The sequence below is a fragment of the Pelophylax lessonae genome (genome assembly GCF_965119305.1).
Source record: "Pelophylax lessonae genome assembly, chromosome: 4".
In the NCBI taxonomy this organism is placed as follows: Eukaryota; Metazoa; Chordata; class Amphibia; order Anura; family Ranidae; genus Pelophylax; species Pelophylax lessonae.
In genome coordinates, this window is record NC_138771.1 from 317,951,668 (window position 1) to 317,975,336 (window position 23,669).

The following is a 23,669-nucleotide window of genomic DNA, read 5'->3' on the forward strand; positions in this document are numbered from 1 at the left end:
ACTGATGTCAACTGATGACAACGGATGAAAAACGGACGACAACGGATGAAAAACGGATGAAAAACGGATAACAACTGACGAAAAACGGATGAAAAACTGATGACAACTGACGAAAAACGGATGAAAAACTGATGAAAAACGGATGAAAAACTGATACATTTGACGTGACTGAACTGATGAACTGAACGGACTGTATGTGTGAAAGGGGCCTTACTTCTGAACCCTGCCTTCCTTCTTACTGACCTCTGCCCTAATTACCACTAATATCTGCCTTCTGTGTTGCTACTGATGTCTATACGCTGCCCTACATACTTATCTATGCCTTCTGCACTACCTTCTACTGACTTCCGCATTCTGCATCAATGTGGTTCTAAAGGTGGAAGGTTAATTACCTTACTGCATTCGATGCAGTAAGGTAAAAAAACCTTCTGCATGTAGCTCCCCACACAGTCCCCCCCCCCCCCTCCAAATACATAGCTGAGCCTGATCCCGATCCAGAAATGTGCACAAGAGCCAAGACTTTCTCAGGTTTTTCGCTCCACATTTGCTGAGATACAACAGTGGGAGGGGTTGGCTCCCACTACTGTCAATGACACAGACTATGCTTAGGTATGACAGATTTGGGAAAGAGAAAAGAAGAGCAGAAGAGGTGACAGGATAAACCCTGCTGCATGGAAGACAAATGAGCGTTAAACTTACAAGGATAACATCTTATCTCCCTAATTTTCTGCCTGTGAACGTCAGCACTTTAAAGCTTCTTTCAGCCTTCCTCTTTGGCTGAACCAAGACAATCAAGGCTGAAAATGCACACATTTTATTTACAGAAGGTGAAATATAGTTTTTGAGACAGAGGAAAAGTGGAGAGTTTGAGAAAAAGAAAGTGACTGCTCTGGGCTTCAACAAAATGTCAGCCTCCAGCAAGAAGAGGAAGGTGCAGTGCTGGAGGCAATTTACGGCACACACTAATTTTGGTAGTATACTTTTTCATGTGGAATGTATGTTCTTTTGTAAAAGAACATTAATGGTTATCAAACTGCTATGGGTCAAGTTTCTGTTTGAGTCAAAACTTTGTGGACAGAGTAAGGCCTCATTTACATACTGCAATTAGCACACACTGCAATTACCAACTGCAAGGATCTATGGATTCTCATTGCCAGAATGACAGGTGAATGTGAAGAGCTGTGGACACTGAGTCCATACAATTTTATGATAGGCTGTCTAATATTGCCTATCTTTGCATTGTATGGATTACCTACACTACAGATTACCTGAGGTTAGGGACAGAAGATCATAGATGGAAATGACCATCTGCGCCCAGCCAGGATTGTCTGTCCCTAATCACAGGTAATCACTGGCTGTAAGAACTGCTACAAACAGCCATGAATATTTGTTGTTGCCTTCAGCCTGGCATTGTTTTGTATTAGCTGAATAGCCACAGCTCTTGGCACACATCTGTCAGTTCATCTGCAGCAATCCACAGGTTTGCAAAGTGTAAATTAAACCTTAGGGATGAATAAAACCAATAAAGTTTATATTGCTGTCGTTGCCCCTGCTGGGTAGGTGCACACTTTCTATTTATTCTGATAACCACTGAGACCAAGCTAGAAAGTGTCTGAAAATCCAAAACTTTAATTGGTCACCAGATCAGGGTATAGACTGAGGTGCAGGGGGAAGCCCAGACGAGGCACCTAGAGGTAAGGCACTCATATGCAGTGGTTAAAAATACAAAGTTATATTGTCAGAACATTCCAGGTACAGTAACAGAGTCTTTCCAACAGTAATAAACAAGCAGCAACACTCACAGCAGTATGCAGGACTTGCAGGGAGAGAGAGTGATGTGCAGAGACACCTGGCATGGGGAATGTAGATGCAGTAAGCACAAGTAGCAGAGAAGTTCCCCAAGGAGCTCAGATGACTATGCTGTCCCTCTTCCTCTGGAACCGCTAGGCACATTCTCCCTAACAGACGGGTTCCTGTTCTTAACCTAGCCACACGCAGAATGTGCGCCAACTGCAGTGGGCTAGGGCTTTTTGTAAGTTCTGCCCTCACTTAAGATGGCTGAAGAGGTCATCTTGGTTGCAGTGTCCAATCTGACAGCAGTCCACCTGTTGACACCTGGAGGCCTGAGAGGAATGGGTATTCCACCTTTCTTCCACTCTCCCTGCAAATTGGATGAACGCTACCTGTGTAGGGAGGTCAACCTGCACCTGCCTACAAGGTGGCTATGGGAACTCTTCCAATGTGGATACCTTTTTAGTTACAACTTAAAGAAGATATTCCCTCTCTTTGACGAGACGAGCCATAAGTTCATGGTGTATTAGCAAGTGGAGGGAAATCTCTCCAAAGACACACACAGGAAATAAAAAAGTTTAAGCTTAATTCAGTGTGTACTTAAAGAGTAATTCTACTTTTGCTGAGAAAAGAATCTTCCCCTCTGGGTGTTCAATGTACATTACAAGGATTTTAACATCACACACATGCATGAAAATCACACAAGCAGGAAATGATGTTTCTGGGGTGTGGTCAGTACACATTCTGTGTACAGAACACCTCCAGGTAGCCATATTGCATTGCATTTTACAGAAAATCATAGAGATGCAGATTTAAAAGGAAAGGTCATTTTTATTAACATTCAATTACAATGAGATCTGTATCTTATTTGTATATACTATGTTTTTTTTTTTTGCTATTTTTTTCCCCCACAAATGTGAAGTTGCCCTTTAAAGAAAAAAATATAATTTAGGCACCCCTTGTTCAAAACCTTGTCATTGTCATGCTTGCTGGAGAGTTTGGTCTGAATTTGAATGTGGAGCAAAATATAATAGAGGCATATTACATAAAAAAGGAATCGATATTCTAAATGATACACAAATTCATTGCGTGAAAGTAAAATAGTCCTTCAAAGAAGGTTTGCAATGGTAATACAGCAGCTTATGTGGGAGACAAAACTATTGCATAATGTATGTCACCTGAGTGCCATGTTTAGTTAATACAAGATGGGGTCAGAATATGCGCTCTTTATATGAATGCACCCTTCCCCTTCATCAACTCTTGTTATAGAGCTGACAGATGTACATAAAACACACAGAATCTACAGTCATTAAATATTTAAAGCAAATTACCACTAGAATCAGCTGGATTTGAGTTCCTTCATTAAAAACGTATTAGTCTTAGAATTGTGTAGACGCTGGTGATCCTACTAACAGATTATAATTTCTAAATGAAGTCTTTCTAACATTCTGCCAATGTATAATAAATGTGAAGAGGACATTAGTTCCTGTGTGTCAGAAATAATAGCGAGGCCTGTCTCACCTTTGGGTCCATTTCCAAGCTGGCAGTCTCACAACGGAGCCAATTATGTGACCACGGTGACTTCAGATGTCCAGACAAGGACCTTTTGCTTTCCATAAAAAGAAAGAAGGCAAAGCTTATTTCAATTACACTGTTCAGAAAAGCAAATTAGATGTAATCTATTGCTAATTAAACATTTGTCAATTATAGTCTAGGTCATTTTTACAACATCTTCTAAATAGTGAATAGTTTTAAAGAACTCCATGCAACTGCAAACACCTTAATTTACAAAAATGCCTAGTGATTAATTGTCATTAGTGAAACTTGATTGATAGAACAAATGGTATATGTCAGGGGTCTCCAAACTGTGGCCCTTTGCTAGCTTTTATCCAGCCTTTGGGGCACTATTCCTCCCACTGAAATGAGGCACTATTCCTCTCACTGACACCAACAATGGAGCAGTATTTCTTCGACAGATACCAATGATGGGATACTATTCCTCTTAGTATTAGGGGCACTAATCCTCCTCCCATTGGACCCCCAACCCTGAGGCCATTATTATTCTCACTGATGCCTGGCCTGGGACATTGTCCGCCTCTGCTGGGCACAATCCAGCCCTCCTAAAGTCTGAAGGACAACAAACTGGCCCTTTGTTTGAAAAGTTTGGAGACCCCTGGTGTAATGGCTGGAATACACGGGCCGAATATCGCCCGATCATTCGACCACCGACTTATGAAAAAGTGTTCCTTGGTCAAAAACGTTGCCAACATACACAGGCCGAATATCGCCCGACCGTTTGACCGCCAACCATAGAAACAATGCATGCGTGATTATGTTCTACAGATTTTAAATGAACGACCTTAACACCAACGTATAGAATATCGTTCGTTCGCAAACGAGACGACAGAATTTTTCGTTTTTTTCAAACGGGATTTTTCGTTCACTATATCGATATCGGTCACTGATGGCTGGGCATTAACGAGTAGAATATTGGCCGATCCTTCGCTGAACGGAAATTTTCGGCCGATTTTCTTATCGTGTATTCCGGCCATAAGTTATACAACCTGAAAACTGTAGCATGTAGTCACGCAGCATTGTGATCATCATCAAGATTCGTTTCTGCTACATGCTAGACATTTACTCAGACATTCCCTTGCCCTGATTAGCTGTTAGTAGATCTAAGGGAGATTTTACAGTCATGTAATGCACAGTAGGAAATTTGTCATCCAATCTGTTTAGCAACTGATTGCTATTCCTGGAGTTCCATCGCTAGCAATTTTATTACTGGGTTAGTAAACATTTAAGTGTGCAGCCCTAGTTTATAATTGTATACATGCTGTGAAAAAGTTAATGTAGGGTTGAAATATTTTTGATCAATTACCTTTTTGTATTTTTATGATTCTGTAGGACACTGCAGTCAGCATATGTGAACCTCAGAACTAATTTTCCCTTATAGATGTTCGGCCTGTGAGAATGTTGTGAAAGATCTGTCTCTCTCCCAGGCCTTTGGGCCTAAGGGTTGGAAGGAAGTAGGGATCCCCTCTTGGGAGGTATTTATAAAGATGCTGGTTTCTTGCGCTAAAGAATCCTAGCCTAGAAGATGCAACTGCAATATTTGAGACGAGTCCTGTCTCTTCCCTCATGGACGTTCGGCCTGTGAGAATGTTGTGAAATATCTGTCTCTCTCCCCAGGCCTTTGGGCCTAAGGGTTGGAAAGAAGTGGGGATCCCCTCTTGGGAGGCATTTATTAAGATGCTGGTTGCTTGCACTAAAGAATGCTAGCCTAGAAAATACGTGCGGGGGCTCCTGCACAGAGCTCTAACGGTAAGACTCAGGCATGCCATCTCTTCAGAATGCATGTACTGGTGAGGTCACTGCTACATGCTCTGCGAATATTTCCTAAACAGTGCAAGTTTAGGAGATATTTACTGTACCTACAGGTAAGCCTTATTACAGACTTACCTGAAAGTACATGTTAAAAATTATTACGCATTATCTGCGTTCAGGTAAAAAAACGTTCTGTATGCAGTTTCCCCCCATCTCCTCCCCCTCATAGTTACCTAAGCTCGATCTTGATCCAGCACTGTGCCCGAGAGCTCGAGACCTCTCTCATTTCTCTTTCTATCCTCACTGGACAGAGTGGCAGCAGCGGGAGCCATTGGCTTCTGCGGCTTTCAATCACAGCCAGTGAGCAGAGAGTGGGGGGCAGGGCTGAGTAGCACTCTGTGTGTCAATGGAAATACAGAGCGCATACTGGGATTTAGTCCATACGCATGCCCCCAAAGCAAGCATCTTGCTATGAGAGCACTCGGCAGGGGGTAGGAGCCAGGTGCGAAAGTTGGGGACCCTATAAGAGGAGGATCGGGGCTGATCTATATAAAACTATCGCACAGAGCAGGTAAGTATAATATTTTTGTTAAATCAGTTTAAGTTATAATTAAACACTCATGAAAATCACTTTTAACTGTGGAGTAAAGTCTGTGTGTGCTCCCGTTGTGGTCCTCTAAAAAGTGTGCCACATCCCTTATTGGAAAGCAAAAATTGTGGTTCCCCTAGGGTGGGACTTTATAGGCACGGCAAAATATTGATATCAAAAAAGGTTGTATTAAAATGCTATAATTTATTAACATATATAATATACAAAAAAGAAGACAATTATACAATTGTTATAATTAACTATATAACTGCTATAATTATAATTGTCTTATTTTTTGTATATTATATATGTTAATAAATTATAGCATTTTAATACAACCTTTTTTGATATCAACATTTTGTCGTGCCTGTAAAGTCCCACCCTAGGGGAACCACAATTTTTGTTTAACTGTGGAGTATTACCAATTTAATAGGATCACCTATTATTATTTTTTTTAAATCTAGTGATTAATTGGCTTTAAATTCAAATCCATGCAATGTGCACAGTTCTGCAGGTCCCAGGGGGCACTTCCAGTGTTGGGGTAGTTACTCAAAAAATGTAACTAGTTACTAGTTACTAGTTACTTCTGTAAATTGTAATGAGATTACTTTACTAGTTACTGCATTTGAAAAGTAACTTCACTACTTATTACTTTACCTTCCTCTTTCTTAATTGACCGTGAAGGAGAAGATACATGACACTCTTTCTGCATAGAGTTTATTGTATAAACACAGGCTTTGGGAAACATGAGAACAAAACCTGAAAAAACAGAATAAAACATAAAGTGCAAAAAAAATTCATAAACTTCATCCCTCTCTATTCTTCGAAATAACGATTGTATCGCACGGCTTGGGTAACGCAGGAAAGCGCGTTCCTATAGCCTAGTAAAGTAGTGTAGTTACCTCCTATAGCCTAGTAAAGTAGTGTAGTTACCAATATTAGTATTGTAACTAGTTACATTACTTAGTTCCCAAAAAAAGTAATGTAGTTACTGTAATCAGTTACTTTGTAACTAGTTACCCCCAACACTGGCCACTTCCATAATGTGCATCAATGTATTTGCCAGGACTACACATCCAATGATGCTTTGTGCTGGTTGCTGGCATACATTGGGTCAGGCAAGCTGTTTGTCTGCATGTTGGCTTGTATTTTAAAGCAGGACCTCACATCCTGGGGTCACAACACATCTCCTGCATTCAAAAACACATTGGATAACATAGCTTCACATCTTACATATCTGTTCCTGAGTTCCATATATTGCCTAGAGTTCTGCTTTAAGTACATGGAATATTTTTTGTGCAAATGTCCTGTGAGCATTTCCTGTGATCCTCCTGGCACATTTAGATGTTTCTTATATACCTAGGGGGAGATCCTGCACATCAATGAGTAAGCACTGTCATTTGTTCCTCATTATAGATGTCAGTGACAAAATATTGCATTACTATGATAGATGAAGGACTTCGATGATGGCACTCCTAGCTCACCTTCTGCTCCTGTGATTAGTGCTTCTTGCAAGTACCGTTAATTACAGGTGTGTTATAAATAATCTATCTATTATGTTATATTTATTAATGATGTCAGGAATACTGTCTCTACCCAAAACGTTCTTCTTTTCTAACCTCTAATCCAAATCACAGGCGCTCTTTCAGCTCTTCCATTATTCATTACATCAAACTGTGGATGCTTACTTGTCTTACATGTCTGTGTTTTTTCAGCTCAGACAAGGCTGTGGGCATGAATTTCAGATATCTTCACAGCATCATGTGGGAAATATCTTCCTCAGCATTGATCAACATCTTAGCTTTAACCTTGTCCGCCTTTTCAGTCTTACATTTCGCTGGGAAAATCAAAGGGTTCTTATAAGGGATAAGGTTCGGATTCACAGCTACCATGAGTTTAAGGCTAAACATATGTGTTTGAGGTTTGTGGTCCTCTCTAATTAATGTGGGAATTCAGTGGGCTGAAATCTTTGTAACCTAAATGCATATCATTTGAACATAGGTTATCTGGCTTAAAAGGGCTTTGTTTTTGTACCAGCTCCTTATATAAAGGCAAATTGATCTGTCCCCTGACAACATGGACTGGCTCACTTTCATGAGAATGAAGCAGTCTTGGATTACCAACAACTTCAAAACCACTACTGGTGATGCTACAGGATAAATGACACTCATTATCAAAAAATGGACTGGCTTATTCATAAATGTGGCCTATTCCAATGCTCTGGCACATAAAGATTATGTTTGTGCAGCTGGACCTCAGTTGCCAAGTTTCCAATGTTTGCTGCTGGGAAAAATTATGTGTTGTACCTAAAAGTTTGCAGCATATTTCAGTTTTCAATAAGTTTTTATTGAGAAAAAATGAACAAGGTAATACAGTATAAAAACAACATGTGACACAGCATTCGAGAGACAGTAACACTACCTCGCTGCATGAACAAAAAAAAAACAATTTGTGCCTGTTAAACAGTGCAGGGCACGTACTATAGAACCCTATCAACGACCGACCAGGTAAAGCCGGAAGCAAAAAATGGGGAATCATCACCCTGCTATGGAAGCATGACACAGTACTAGAACTACAGTATCGTGAGTACTAAAAAAGCAAAAAAATAAAACAGAAGACATAAAGGAATAAGGAAAGAATGACTCTAATCAAATATTCAGGTGCAGGTAAATTCTGGCAACGAAAATAAAGAAAAAACAGCTTGAATTTCTAACCCCTGAGAGCGTCGTACACTTAGTTGACGTCTCGGGTCCCCAGCACCTGACAGAGGCTGCGAAACATTGGGGAACCAGGACAGGCAACCAATTAGATAGGGTATCGGAGTTCCTCCGGAGTGAGGAAACCCATGTTCTCAGCTGGAGTCAATAGAGGGAGCATGAAGATGCACCTTAGAGGAAAGAGGAAACGGCCCTGTGGCACCTTAGAGGAAAGAGGAAACGGCCCTGTGGCACCTTAGAGGAAAGAGGAAACGGCCCTGTGGGATCATAGTTAAGAAGGTAGCATGAGAGGGGTAGAGAGGGAAAGGAGAGAGAGGGTGGAGAGGAGAGGTAGGGGAGAAGGAGGAGGAGAAAATGGGTAGGATCACCGGGGAACTTTGAGTTATGGTAGGATCATCTATGAAATCGATATATGATTTAGTCTAGCACACGGTTCCCAAATAAGTTCAAATTTGGAAACTTTATCCTGCAGGATAGCCACCATTTTTTCCTGAGCCATGATCCAGGATATTTTGTGCTTGGGGGCACTATATGAAACTGAGGGTTGCTTCCACGCTTTGGCCACCGTGAGTTTAGCTCCCAGCAAAATAAAAAATACCAAGGATAGAGAGTGTTTGGGAGTGCCCGGGAGTTTTTCAAGTAAGAAAGCAGATTGAGGGGTTTGAGGTAGTGGGATACCTGTGATCGTGCAAATGAGGGGGAAGATTTTGTTCCAAAAGCTCCTAATCCTGGGACAAGACCACCATGTCTTGCCGCATATTTCAATGCTTTGAATCTGTAAAGGTTCCAAGTGTTTCTGCAACTGTACCTCAGCTGCCAAATCTATATTTGCTGCAGGGTAAATCTTGCATTGGGCCCTAAAGCTTATTCCAGTGCACTGGCAATATAAAGATGCCACTGTTTCTGCAGCTGCAGCTGAGCTGCCAATATTCTGATATTTTCTGCAGGGTATGGGATATTGTGGTGATCAAGATGCTAGTATAGAGGATGGAGGTCATCGTGGTGCTGGTATGGTGTATGGTGGTGATCAGGACACTGCTATGGGGTATGGCAGTAATCAGGGCATTGGTATGGCGGTCATTGGGACGTTGGTATGGTGAATGGTGTGAGAATTGGACAAATGACAGGGGCTGGCTGCACATGGTATTGTTGTTTTTACTGGGGACACTGGGGGCAGAGATCAGGGACAGTGGGGCAGACTGGCACTGCAGTCTGTGAGTGTACATGCAGTGTGACAGGCTGCTGTATCTGTTTTCTTTTCTCTCACAGCTGATCTGTGTGAGAACAGAGAGGACTGATGTTTACATCCAGTTAATATTGAGAACTGTGTGATTGGACACAGGGATCACATGGTACAAGACCACATAATCACCTGGACACAGCGGTAATGTGATCCCCTGTGTCCGGGGAACACTTGTATTATAGGGCTCCCGGGTGTGCGCTCTATGAGCCACGCTGGTGCGCCAAAGCGAGTTGCCTTTAACCCAAATCAGCGCTACTTCCTGTCTGCCATCTATAGGCTATGGTCAGACAGGAATTGGTAATCGGCAATGCAACACTGTACCCAAATAAAATTTATATATTTTTTCACACAAATAGAGCTTATTTTTGGTGGTATTTGATTAACGCTGTTTTTTTTTTTTTTTTGCATTATATAAACCAAAAAAGATTGAAAATCTTGAAAAAAAAAACCAATATTTTTTACTTTCTGCTATAAAACATATCCAGGAAAATTTAAAAAAAAAATCAAATTTCTTCATAAATTTAGGCCAAAATGTATTGTTATATATTTGCTTCTTCAGGATTCATGCTTGAAAATGGCAACTGAAAATATATGAAAAAAACTTAGCAAAACCCTAAACAAAAATGCATAAATACATAACATAATTAACCACAGGGGACCTAAGAACCCAAGAGAGAAGGATAAAAAAAGGACATAAATCTATGTCCTGTATATTAACAGCAAGGGAGCCCACCAGGCCACCCAGGAGGAGAATATAGAGCCTCCAGAGCTCAGCAGATGCCCCAAAGGACACAATGATGAAATTATGAATAACAAATACATTAATCTGAAAAGCAAATAATAATACTAAACTTAAAATTGTATGGTTACATATCCAAAAATCTAAAATACTCCTCCCTTGTGGATCAATAAAGATATATAGAAAGAACATCCCCTGCCAACATGTTATAATACAGGAGACGGGCAGATGAAAAAAGCCCTGTATACATAGATATTATAACTCCCAACAAATTATGAAAACCATAACACACCTTATCAGTTTTGTTTCTGATAATTCCATCTTCCAGGGAGCTGTGGATTCCTCATATAAAAAAATGGGGAACAAATGCCCAACCTTGTTGTGTAGCTCACAAGGGCGTGCTCTAAATAAACAATGATAACCAGACAGGCACTGCTTAAAAATGTGCAAGAAATACCCAGTAATAAAATTCTAAGGGACAAGAAGTCATAGTTCCTGACATACTATAATAAATCTCGTCTGCCATAGACCAAGTCAGCTTCATCAACCAAAAACCAATGTAAGTGGGCCTCTATATATACTCCCACCAATGAGGATCAGCACCTGGGGCCCCTCTTCCCCCCGCATCTCGCCAATTAAATCCACGTGTAGAAATGTAGACCTAGCAACGTGGAGCTCTGCACCTCTAGCACCACCATAAAGCATCAGCTAAGTCGCCGACATTATGTTGGGTGACATCACTTACAAAAGAAAAAAAACGGAAGATGTCGTAGGGGACATATTGGGACACCCGCAGTGGAAATGCAAAAGGGCGCCATATCAGGAAACCTGCGGCAGAAAAAAATCCCAATAAGTGTATATTGATTAGTTTGCATAAACATTATAGTATTTACAAACCAGAAATGGCAGTGATCAGCGACTTATAGACGAAGTAACATTGTCCCATTCCTTAGTTGCACTAAATGCCCTTTTCTTCCATCCGAACCCTCCGCCATATTGTCCCCCAATCCATGTTAGAGGCTGCCACACAACATTCCAAAGCCATTGGCCTTTACACCCTCAAATGAAGGTATCCACACATAAAGTAGTTGCTGCATTCTGCTGTTGGAATTCTGGAAATGGCATAACAGTTACATTGCTTTGACATACATTCTGCAGTCACTTGACATCACACAGTCAATCACGTTTAGTGGACAGACTGCAGTTGTCAAATGTGAAAGCATATATAGCACCTTGGCAGCCACCTTCCTCCTACAGTCTTTCCTCCACCCCTGGGTCATTATTACACACAGGGCTGTGCTCTCTTCCATAGGTACACCTGTCCCAGGATCCTCATGGGAAGCAGCCTCACACAGTGAACTCTTGGCCTGGCCTGAAATGCCTTTTGTAACTTGCCCTAGCCCCAACCTCCATAAGGGACAGAAAGACCACAGCCAGGTTTTCCTGAGTGCAGGTCTACTTTTTACCTGCCTGCTGCCCTCTCCAGGGCCTATGCACGCTGGCTACATCCACATTGGTGTGGGGTGTTTAGCTCCCATGACCCAAGTGCACTAAGGCTCCTCCCAGCCTTCCTTCTATATGGGCACTGACCAACCCATGACATGATTACAGGAGGGCTCTAGCTAAAAGGGAAGCTATCACTTGCTTATAACTTTTCTCTATACAGGCTATAATAGTAATAGAGCCATCGAGTTGCCAGCCAGCTAACTGCTCCTGCCTACAGACAGACTCGTGACTAGGCCAAAGATCTCCGTAACGCAGGTTCAGATCTGGTTGCTATTGGATACTGATTACAAGGGAGGGAGCCAGACAATGATCCCCTCACTACTGGAGGACCTGTGACCTTACCAGGTACTAAAAACTGGTTTCTTTGTGTCTTAAACTTGTGCTTGGTTATTCCTAGCAACTACAATCCTCCTGCTTGACTTGCTGAGTTAAACCTTCTGTAGTAGCTGAGCTTCATACCGCTTTGTGCTTTACAGACCCTGGTTCTTCAGACCAGGCTTGGAACAGTTAATGTAACTTTACTGGAGAGACTTCAGCATTACAGTCCAATATGAATAAGTCCAATTCTTAACACTGACTACAGTTGTATGGCTGCCCAGACATACCTCCATTAGGGTGATAGCCCATGCTGGTATTCTGCATGGCTTGGATATCCTCTGGAAACCCCTGTGCCATCAGCGGACTGTATGGCGCAGCAGCTCTAGTAACGCAAGCTGAGAGCAGGAACAGAACCCCTGGACCTCCCCCTTTTTATACCACAGGTGGGCTGGCTGGGACCAAAAAGCCTGGGAACTGAGCACACATAACTTAACCCCTAATCCTCCCCAGCCTGGGCAAGCTGCAAACTCACTAAACCAGTATAACTACAACCTGCTTACAGCGGTAATTTGTTTTTACACCAAATAACCCAGAATTTTTTTTTCCCAGAGTTCAACTCTAAATGAAGTACCTTTCTGATAAACAACTGACCTTTACATCATATTTTGCCTTCTCAAATCTTACCACTCCATAGCTGGTTTTCAGTTATGTATAATAAATTATCCCACTTCAATCAGCTTGAGGCTGAACATATTTAAAGCTCCTAAAGCTTTATATCAAGCAATCATGTGCAAAGGAATTTTTTTTAATTCCTCTTTGTATGCAGTAGCTGCACTATGATCAATCACATAAAAACAAATCCCAAGCAATGTATCAGTAAATTAATCAGGGATGTCCATATTGGAGATAATTGATTAGGAGTTGCAGAGATAATTTATTAAAGGTAATTTAATTGACAGTGCATTTAGAATGCATTTTTTTCAATTATTATGTTTAAAGGAGATGTATACTCTAACAGAATGAAATTACTATATATTTTAGGAAATGCTGTTTTCCCCCTTTTTTTGCATTTTTTTTTATCCTATTGTTGTTGATCCCTTACAGCCTCTTTGCAGCCAATTTCTGCCTATGTGCATGTTCTCTCAATGCAAGCTTCCTGATTTTGATAATGGCAGAACATGACTGCACAAGGAACATCAGCACTGCTACTTGAATTACAAGTGGCAGGGCAATAATGCAGGAGAACAGTAGGGAGACAAGGTCCGAATGTTGTCACTTCATAACAGGAAGGGCAAGATAAAAGATTTTATTGTAAAAAATAAAAATGTTAAAGATTAAGGCCTCACTGGACTATTTACCAGCTGCCTCTAAGGGCGTTTGGCATTTTATTTCCTGCCTCTAAACTAGGGTGACCAGATGCCTCTGGTTTCCCCGTTTCCAGAATGAGGAGACTGTCCCTGGACCCAGTCTGTCCCTGGTTAAGGGCCAGATTAATGTAGACAGGGCATCCCATGCTGGCTGGGAAACAGCCTGGTGGCTCAGATGACGACGCCCCGTGCTGGATGATCTCAGTGCTGTTCCTGCTGCTGTTTAGGGGAGGAGAGGCAGAGTCATAAATTGACTGTGTGGAGGGCTGAGACTGGGGGTGAGCAGAAGAGGTGGAATCTGTTTGTACACAGGTGAGGGCAGGGGGGGGGGGGGTTGGGGCAGGGGTCAGAGCTGTTGCAGCTGTATGGAGAGATGGAGCATTTAGCTGTTGTGGGTGAAGGGCTAAGAGGTGGCTGCAGAGGTAATCTGTGAGAGAAGGGTGCAGAGGTGAGCTATGGATGAGGGGGCAAAAGTGTCCTTTGTGCATAGCAAACCTCTGAACCCTGCCCAGCGCTCTGTGTATTATGTAGTCCTGTGCCCAGCACTCTGTGTATTGTGCAGTCCTGTGCCCAGTGCTCTGTGTATTTTGTAGTCATGTGCCCAGTACTCCATGTAGTATGTAGTCATGTGACCAGCGCTCTCTATATGATGTAGTCCTGTGCCCGGCACTTTGTGTAATATGTAGTCCTGTGCCCAGCGCTCTGTGTATTATGCAGTCCTGCACCCAGCGCTCTGTGTATTATGTAGCCCTGTGCTCAGTGCTCTGTGTATTATACAGTCCTGTGCCCAGCGATCTGTTATTATACAGTCCTGTGCCCAACGTTCTGTGTATTATGTACTCCTGTGCCCAGCGCTTTGTGTCTTAAACAGTCCTGTGCCCAGCGCTCTGTGCATTCTGCAGTCCTGTGCCCAGTGCTCTGTGTATTATGCTGTCCTGTGCCCAGCGCTCTGTGTATTATGCAGTCCTATGCCCAGCATTCTGTGTATTATGCAGTCCTATGCCCAGCATTCTGTGTATTATGCAGTCCTGTGCCCAGCACTCTGTGTATTATGCAGTCCTGTGCTCAAAGTTCTGTGTATTATGCAGTCCTTTACCCAGTGCTCTGTGTATTATATAGTCCTGTGCCCAGTGCTCTGTGTATTATACAGTCCTGTGCCCAGCGCCCTGTGTATTATACAGTTCTGTGTCCAGCGCTCTATGCATTATACAGTCCTGTGCCCAATGCTCTGTGTATTATACAGTCCTGTGCCCAACTCTCTGTGTATTATGTACTCCTGTGCCCAGCGCTCTGTGTATGATACAGTCCTGTGCCCAGCGCTCTGTGTATTTTACAGTCCTGTGCCCAGCGCTCTGTGTATTATGCAATCCTGTAACCAGCACTCTGTGTAATATGCAGTCCTGTGCCCTGCGCTCTCTGTATTATGCAGTCCAGTGCCCAGCGCTCTGTGTATTATTCAGTCCTGTGCCCAGCTCTCTGTGTATTATGCAGTCCTGTGCCCAGCACTTTGTGTGTTGTGCAGTCCTGTGCCCAGCGTTCTGGGTATTATGCAGTCCTGTGCCCAGCACTCTGTGTATTATGCAGTCCTGTGCCCAGCGCTCTGTGTATTATGCAGTCCTGTGCCCAGCGCTCTGTATATTATGCAGTCTTGTTCCCAGCGCACTGTGTATTATACAGTCCTTGCCCAGAGCTCTGTGTATTATGCAGTCCTGTGCCCAGTACTCTGTGTATTGTGCAGTCCTGTGCCCAGTGCTCTGTGTAATATTTAGTCATGTGCCCAGCACTCTGTGTAATTTGCAGTCCTGTGCTGTTTGTCAATAAAAAAATAAATAAATACGTCCCTGGATTTAATTTGGAAAATCTGGTCACCTTACTCTAAACTCCCCTGCATGTTAGCCTATGTATTCATGCACACATAGGCTTTAGAAGTGTTTACTAGCAGGAGAGTTTAGGGGCAGAAAAAAAAAAACACTGCCAGGAGCAGCAGAGTTTTGGCAAAAAAAAAAACGCCTGATGCTGCTAAACGCTGCTAAAGACATCTAAACACGCATAAACACTAGGCACATTTAGCACTTCAGCTTTTATTAATTTCAATAGCCAGAATAAATAAAAAATATGGCCAGTAAAATAAATAAATGCCGAAACACCAAACGCTGCTAAACTCGCTTTAACGCTGAGCTGTTTTAAGCAGAAACAGCGTTATACAATAAACCAGTGCGCAGAGGCCTAAATAAGGTTGTAGTAATTTGGTTAACATCTACTTTAACCATTTCAGTTCCGGAAGGTTCACCCCCCCTTCCTGACCAGGGCATTTTTTGCGATACGGCACTGCGTTACTTTAATTGACAATTGCATGGTCATGCGACGCTGTATCAAAATAAAATTGATGTCCTTCTTTTCCCACAAATAGAGCTTTCTTTTGGTGGTATTTGTTTACCTATGCAGTTTTTATTTTTTGCTCTATAATCAAAAAAAAGACTGACAATTTAAAAAAATATATATACAGTATATATATGTTTTACTTTCTGCTATAAAACACATCCAATAAAAAACTGTAAAAAATCAAATTTCTTTATAAATTTAGGCCAATAAGTATTCTGCTAAAAAAAATCCCAAAAATCGTATATTGATTGGTTTGCCAAACGTTTTAGCGTCTTCAAACTATGGGACTTTTTTATTTTTTTACTAGCAATGGCAGCAATCAGCGATTTTTAGCAGGACTGCGACATTGCAGGAGACAAATCTGACACTACCCGTGACACTATTTGGGGACCAGTGACACCAATACAGTGATCAGTGCTAAAAAAAATGCACTGTCACTGTACTAATTACACTGGCAGGGAAGGAGTTACAATCAGAGGTGATCAAAGGATTAAATGTGTTCCCTGGCAGGGCTTGCTAACTGTGTGGGGGATGCTTTAACTGGGGAAAGACAGAAATTCGTTTTCCTGCTTAGCAGAAACACAATATCTCCATCTTTCCTCCAGACAGAACGGCAATGTGCCTTGTTTACATAGGAAGAGCGCCGTACTGCCTGTCTCGGTAAGAATCGCCAGGTGACAGCAAACATCGGACTCCCGCTGCGTCCAATCACAGCGAGAGCAGGTCGCCGGCGGCGCGCACGCACGTGCTCTAGTCCCAAAGAAAGAGATCATGTAGAGGGACGTTATTTTGAGCTTAAGGGCGGCGCTGCTGCAATATATGTACATGAGGCGGTTCTTAAGCGGTTAAACTCTACCAACCCCCAAAATCTTATGTGTTTTAAATTTGGACTCTTTTATCTATTACATCATTTACATATGTAGCACCCTACAAGGTAGGTGCTAGGTAAAGTATAATGGGCCCTGGCTGCCTAACAGCAGGGCCATGATTTTCAGCTGGGCTGTCATGTCTCCCAAGTGTAGCTGTTGAGACTGGTGAGTCTCCCCACTGGCTCCATGGGAGGGTTCTCATTGGGCAGTGGAGGAAACCCAGCCTATGGCACACTCAGGCCTGTATCTACCCCAGAAAGGCAGATTCTGCCGCACGGGATTCTGGGAGTGGGTATAAGTTTGAAGGGAGCGACTGACGCAGCGTCTTTGGTGGGAAGCAGAGTCCCAGGAGGGAGAGTATGGCTGTCTCTCCTCCTGTCAGCAGGATCGGGTGTCCCAGGGTGGCTTGCCTGAGGGGACGGATTGAGCATAGCTGCAGAGAGGATCCGGTGTGCCGAGGACCAGCAGAGCAGAGAGGATCCAGTTTCAGGAAAGCATTCCCAGTTCGTGAGTACTGTAAACTGCCCCTGGGGGTCTGCCTAGCAGAGGAGACCACTCCAGTGAAGGTCCAAGGGATCCAGGAGCCAGCTAGCTGAAAGGGGGGTGCCAGTGTTGACCCTGAAGTGTAGAGGGGGTGCGTAGTGAGAGGACCCTGAAGTGTAGAGGGGATGCCTAGTGAGAGGACCCTGAAGTGTAGAGGGGGTGCCTAGTGAGAGGACCCTGAAGTTCAGAGGGGGTGCCTAGTGAGAGGACCCTGAAGTGTAAAGGGGGCACCAGCGGTTGGGCCCTGAAGAGTTAAAGTGTACAGTGTGCAGTGTACAGTGTTGAGAGTTGCAGAAAGCACAAGCAGTTACAAAGAGCTACCTCAGTCATTTAAGGGCTGGGGGAAGCTGTTTACAGGGCTTTTGAGCAAACCAGAGTGTCAAGAGTCAAGTCTCAGTATAGTCCAGGACTTTTTTAGCTAACCAGAGTGTCAAAAAAGTCAAGTTCAAGCACAGTTCAGCAAGTCAGTATTTCTTAAGCACCAGCAAGCGTTGGTCGGCATTCAGCTGGCGTCAAGACATTGCTAACAGGCATTTTTCTGCAAAGTGTCCCAGTTGTACCTAGTTGAACCAGAGGAGTATTCCACTCATTCCCTTCTCCCATCCCCATTATCAAATAAACAAAACAAACCAAAGATGCCGGAATGGTCATTGTCTCCAATCTCACACTTGGGTATTCAGCTTAAATGGGCTGAAGTTGTCACCGGTAACCATGGCAGACCCACATCAGGCCCAATGCCTGGAAAACCTGCTACACATACAATATCCAATACATAGCATTTTAGATAATTTACTCTGGGAGTCAGTAACCCATAGATCCCGACCAGGTGACTGGTGTATCACTGTCTGGGCTTGCTGACCCCCCATCCCAGAGCATCAAACAGAGTGCAATGCAGAGGGACTACTTGTAAAGTTGGAGCTGTAGTAGGGAGCAAGAGCCACATAAGCCAATGTCTCCTCTGTAGTGCTGGCTCCTGTCCCATGTGGATCGATACCAACTGCACTCCACCTCTTATCCCAGCTAGTGGTCTCCAGAGTGGTGGCAGCAGCAGGAAAGAAGAGATCTTCAGATCAGTGTGAAGCACTACACTGGGCATAATAGTATTGGGCTGCTTTCACACTAATGTGCTGCTGTTTACCCACACCGCGGGTGCAGTGCAGCATACCTGCAGCTTTCCTGTGGGTTTGCTGCGCTTAGCCAGAGACTTCTATTATATCATGTGGGTTTGGTGCACTTTCTGAATGCAGGAGTTTTGGTGTGCTTTCAGAAATTGCACCACACCTGTAGGATATAATAGATGTCTATGAAAAAGCGCAGCAAACCCAGGAAAGTTTCCGATGCACTGCCCTGCACCCACGGTACAGGTAAACCCCAGCACATCAGTGTGAAAGCAGCCTTATAGGGGGCTCAGAACAGTAAGGGTTCATTAACATTTGTAGTTAAGGGTTTGTAAAACCTCATAGTTAAGAAGTGTTTTTACCAACCCCGCCCCAACTGCACCCCAATTAGCTGCAGCAGCCAAGGGTGTACACATGTTGCAGTGGCGACTAAACAGTATATAGGGGGGCATATAAGATACTACAGTAAAAACTGGGGGTGCACTAATAATTTTCACCACTAAATCATACCACAGAAAAAACTAAATAAGTATATATAAATATGATTACAAAATACGAGAGTAATGTGGTATGCAAGGATACATTTAATTGTACTAACCTAACACTTAACCACTTGCCGACCGCTGCAAGTACATTTACTGCGGCGGTCAGCCCCTCCTGGGCAAAGTGACGTAGTACTACGTCGCTCGCCCAGGAGCCTGTAGGGGGTGAGCGATCTCGCCCCCGCTCGTTCACTGAGGTCCCCGCGCGAGTGACCGGTGGCTCCGATGTCCGCCGGTCACTCGCGATCTTCCGCTGGAGAAGGAGAAAGGCAGGCGGCTGATGTAAACAAAGCCGCTTGTCATTCTCCCTGGTGTAACAGCAGAGATCATACGATCCTGCTATGTAGGATCGTATGTCTCTGTGGTTACATAAAAAGCCACGCCCCTTGACAGTTGGAAGCACGCCCCTAGGGACACACTTAACCCCTGGATCTCTAATAAAGTTAACCCCTTCCCTGCCAGTGTCATTTTTACAGTAACAATGCATATGTATAGCACTGATTACTGTAGTAATGTCACTGGTACTCCCAAAGGTGTCAAAAATGTCAGTCAAGGGTCCGATCTGTCTGCCGCAATGTCGCAGTCCCGCAAAAAAATTGCAGCTCGCCGCCATTACTCGTTAAAAAAAAACCAAAAAACAATAAAAATGACATAAATCTTTCCCGTAGTTATTAAACGCAATACATTTTGCAAAGCCAATCAAAATACGCTTATTGCGATTTTTTTTTACCAAAATATGTAGCAGAAAACAAATTGGCCTAAAATGTTAAAAAATTTAGATTTTTACCTTTTTTTTTTTGAAAATTTCATATAAAAAAATTTGAAAAATATTGTTATTTTTTCAAAATTGTCGCTCTTTTTTTGTTTATAGCGCAAAAAGTAAAAAAATCGCACAGGTGATCAAATACCACCAAAAGAAAGCTCTGTTTATGGGAAAAAAAGGACATCAATTTCATTTGGGTACAGCGTCGCATGACTGCGCAATTGTCCGTTCGGCAGTGCCGAATCGCAAAATAGGCCCTGGTCTTTGAGCAGAAAAATCCTCCGGGGCTTAAGTGGTTAAAGGACAAGCTTTAAAGAGTTTTCCTCAGGTTATGCTTCAGACCTGAGAAAGAGAGGAAAACTCTGAAAAGCTTTTCTTTATAGTTAAGCAAACACCAGGGCTGTGTATGAGTAAATAATCGCCTATGTTAAATATGTCACTAATCAAGACCAATGAACAGAGTATGTGTGTGTGTGTGTGTGTATACACAGCCAGCCAGAGACAGGGGAGGAGAGAGCGAGATTGAGGGAGGGGGGGAGAAGGGGGGGAGGGAGAGAGGGAGGGTGAGGGAGGAGAGAGGGGGTGGAGAGAGCAGGGTAGGGAGAGAGAGAGTGGGGGAGGAGAGCGGGGAGAGAGCAAAAGAGAGAGGGGGAGAGAGGCGGGGAGAGAGGGAGAGAGAGAGAGGAGAGAGAAAGAGGGGTAGAGAGGGTGAGGGGGGAAAGAGGGGGAAGAAAGAATTAAAGGGAGGAGGGTGAAAGAGACAGGAAGAGAGATAAAGAGAGGGGAAAGAGAGGGTGAGGGAGGAGGGGGGAGAGAGAAAGGGAAAGAGCGAAGAGAAAAAGGGAGAGAGAAGAGAGAGGGGGAGAAAGATGGGAGATAAAGAGAGGAGAGATAGAGAGGGGAGAGAGAGAGAGAGAGGGTGGGGAGAGAGAAACAGAGAGAGAGATAGGGGGAAAGAGAGTGGGGAAGAAAGATGGGAGAGATAGAGGGAGAGGTTGGGGGATGGGAGGGGAGAGGTTGGGGGGAGGGGAGAGATAGGGGGGAGGAAGAAAGAGAGAGAGGGGGAGGGAGAGAGTGAGAGTGGAGAGAGAGGATAGGGTGAGGAAGGAGAATGGGTAAGGGAGGAGAGAGGGAGAGAGTGAGGGGGGAGAGAATGGAGAGAGCGAGAGGGATATAGAGAGGGGGAGGGGAGAGAGAGGAGAGAGAAGGGAGAGAGAGGGGGAGGGAGGGAGAGAGAGCATGGGGGGAGAGAAAGAAAGTGTGGTGGAGAAAAGGGGAAAGAGAAGGGGAGAGAGAAAGAGAGCGGGGGAGAGAGGGGGAGAGAGAGAGCAAGAGGGGGAAGAGAGAGTGGGAGAAAAATAGAGGGTGAAGTGGGAGAAGGAGGGATAGGAGGGGAGAGAGAAAGAGAGAGGGGGAGTGAGGGAGAGAGAGGAGAGTGGGTGAGGGAGGAGAGGGGAGAAAGAGAGGGGAGAAAGAGAGGGATAGGGAGAGGGGGTGAGGAAGGAGGGGGGAGAGAGGAAAAGAGAGAAGGAGAGGGGAGAAAGAGGGAAGAGAGTGGCAGGAAAGAGAGATGGAGAGAGAGAGAGAAGGAGGGGAGACAGAGGGGGAGGGGGTGGGGAGAGACAGAGGGGCCAGAGAGGTTGAGGGAGGAAGGGGAGAAAGACAGGGAGAGAGAGACAGAGAGAAAGAGAGAGGAGAGAGAGGGTGAGGGAGGAGGGGAGAAAGAGAGGGGGAGAGAGGGGAATAGATGAGAGCTAAAGAGGGGGGGGGAGACAGAGAGAGGGAAAAAAGGGGAGAGAGAGAGGGTGAGGGAGAAGGGGGGTAGAGGGGAAAGAAAGAGAAGAGAGAGAGGGGTAGGTAGGAGAGAGAAAGGGAGAGAGAGGGGGAGAGTGGGGAAGAAAGAGGGGAGAGATAGAGAGGAGATAGAGAGGGTGAGGGAGGGGAGAGAGGGGGGAGTGAGAGAGAGAAGGCAGAGAGAGAGGGTGAGGGAGGAGAGAGAGTGATGGATGAGGGGGGAGAGAGGGGAGAAAGGGGGAGGGAGAGAGGAAAGAGAAGGGAGAGAGAGGGGGGGAGGGAGAGAGAGTGGGGGGGAGAGAAAGTGTGGTGGAGAAGGGGAGAGAGAAAGAGCAAGGGGAAGAGAGGGGGGAGAGAGAGCAAGAGAGGGAAGAGAGGGAGAGAGTGGGATAAAACGAGAGGGTGAAGGAGGAGGAGGGGTAGGAGGGGAGAGAGAAAGAGAGAGGGGGAGGGAGAGGGAAGAAAGAGAAAGAGAGGAGAGAGAGAGTGAGGGAGGAGAGGAGGGAGAGGGAGAAAGAGAGGGAAAGGGAGAGGAGCGAGAGGGGGTGAGGAAGGAGGGGAGAGAGAAAAAAAGATAGAGGAAGAGGGGAGAAAGAGGGGAGAGAGTGTCAGGAAAGAGAGAGGAGGAGAGAAATAGGGAGAGAGAGTGGGGAAGAAAGAGGGGAGAGATAGAGAGGAGATAGAGAGTGTGACAGTGCCCACCATCGCTGGGAGTAAGAGATGGATGCTTGATGGACACTGAAAATATGGTTTGGATTGCTTCAAATGGGTTATGTGTTTACACTTATGATAATGTGTATTGTACTTCAATGTGAGAGACAGACAATATGTCACTGGCGGTCGCTTCCTGTTGTCTGTTGTATTGAGGTGTGATGTGTATTTTGTTAAGCCTGTCTGTCCCATTGTTAATTGTTAATGAACTCACATGTTGTTTCTGTCCAGATGGCTAGACAATTAGTTCAGGTTAATTCTATTTCTGTATACAATTTCATCTGCATATGATAATGTATTCAGGCACCCCTGACCTAATGTAGTAATCTGATTAGGAGGGGGATGTCATTGCTGTATATAAACTGTGTGAAACTGTTCAATAAAAGAGAAGGTTCCTTAACTTGTACAAGCTAAGTTGTTGGCTAGCTTTGTATGGGGACGGCTGGAATATTTGATATCTATGTTCAAGACTGAAGGAAGCCGTATACTGACGGAAGCCCACAAACACAGTGTGGGTCGCGGTTCCATTACAGAGAGGGTGAGGGAGGAGAGGGTAGGGGAGAGAGAGGGAGGGAGAGAGAGAGGGAGGGAGAGAGAGAGGGAGGGAGAGAGAGAGGGGGTGAGAGAGAGAGGGTGAGGGACAAGGGGGAGAGATGGGAGAAAGAGGGGGAGAGAGGAGAGAGGGGGGAGAGAGAAAGAGAGAGAGAGGGCAGAGGGGACAGAGTGGGGAGAGAAAGAGAGGGGGAAGGAGGAGAGGGTGGGGGAGGGGGAGAGAGAGGAGGGAGTGAGAGAGAGAGGGCAGAGAGAAAGGGTGAGGGACGAGGGGGGAGAAAGAGGGGGAGAGAGGAGAGAGGGGGAGGGAGGGAGAAAGAGAGAGAGAGGGCGAGGGAGGAGAGAGGGGGAGAGAGAAAGGGTGCTGGAGAGGAGGGAAAAGAGAAAGGGAGAGAGAAAGAGAGAGGGGGAGAAAGAGGGTTAGGGAGGGGGAGAGAGAGCAAGAGAGGGGAGAGAGAGAGTGGGGAGAGAAAGAGAGGGTGAAGTAGGAGGGGAGAGAGAGAGAGGAAAAATTGAGGTGGGAGAGGGGGGAGAAAGAGAGAGGTAAAGGGAGAGAGAGGAGATAGGGTGAGGAAGGAGAGGGAGGAGAGGGGGAAAGAGGGGAGAAAGAGAGGGATAGGGAGAGGGGGGGAGAGAGAGAGAATGAGAAGGGAGGGGGTGAGAGAAAGGGAGGGGAGAGAGAGGGATGACAAGAGAGAAAGAGGGTGAGGGAGGAGAAAGATAGGGAGAGAGAGAGAGAGAGAGAGAGGAGAGAGAGAAAGAGGGAGAGAGAGCAAGGGGGAGAGGGAGAGGAGAGAA

At 44.6% G+C, this 23,669-nt stretch overlaps 1 long non-coding RNA gene across 1 annotated transcript in view; it reads right to left on the reverse strand.

The window, feature by feature from the left end:
- LOC309555145 overlaps window positions 1-23,669 on the reverse strand; it is a 55,964-nt gene that overhangs the window by 20,561 nt on the left and 11,734 nt on the right. The window contains exon 2 of the long non-coding RNA XR_014225253.1: window positions 3,313-3,400. This is a non-coding gene — a long non-coding RNA (uncharacterized lncRNA). The remainder of the gene's footprint in view (window positions 1-3,312; window positions 3,401-23,669) is intronic.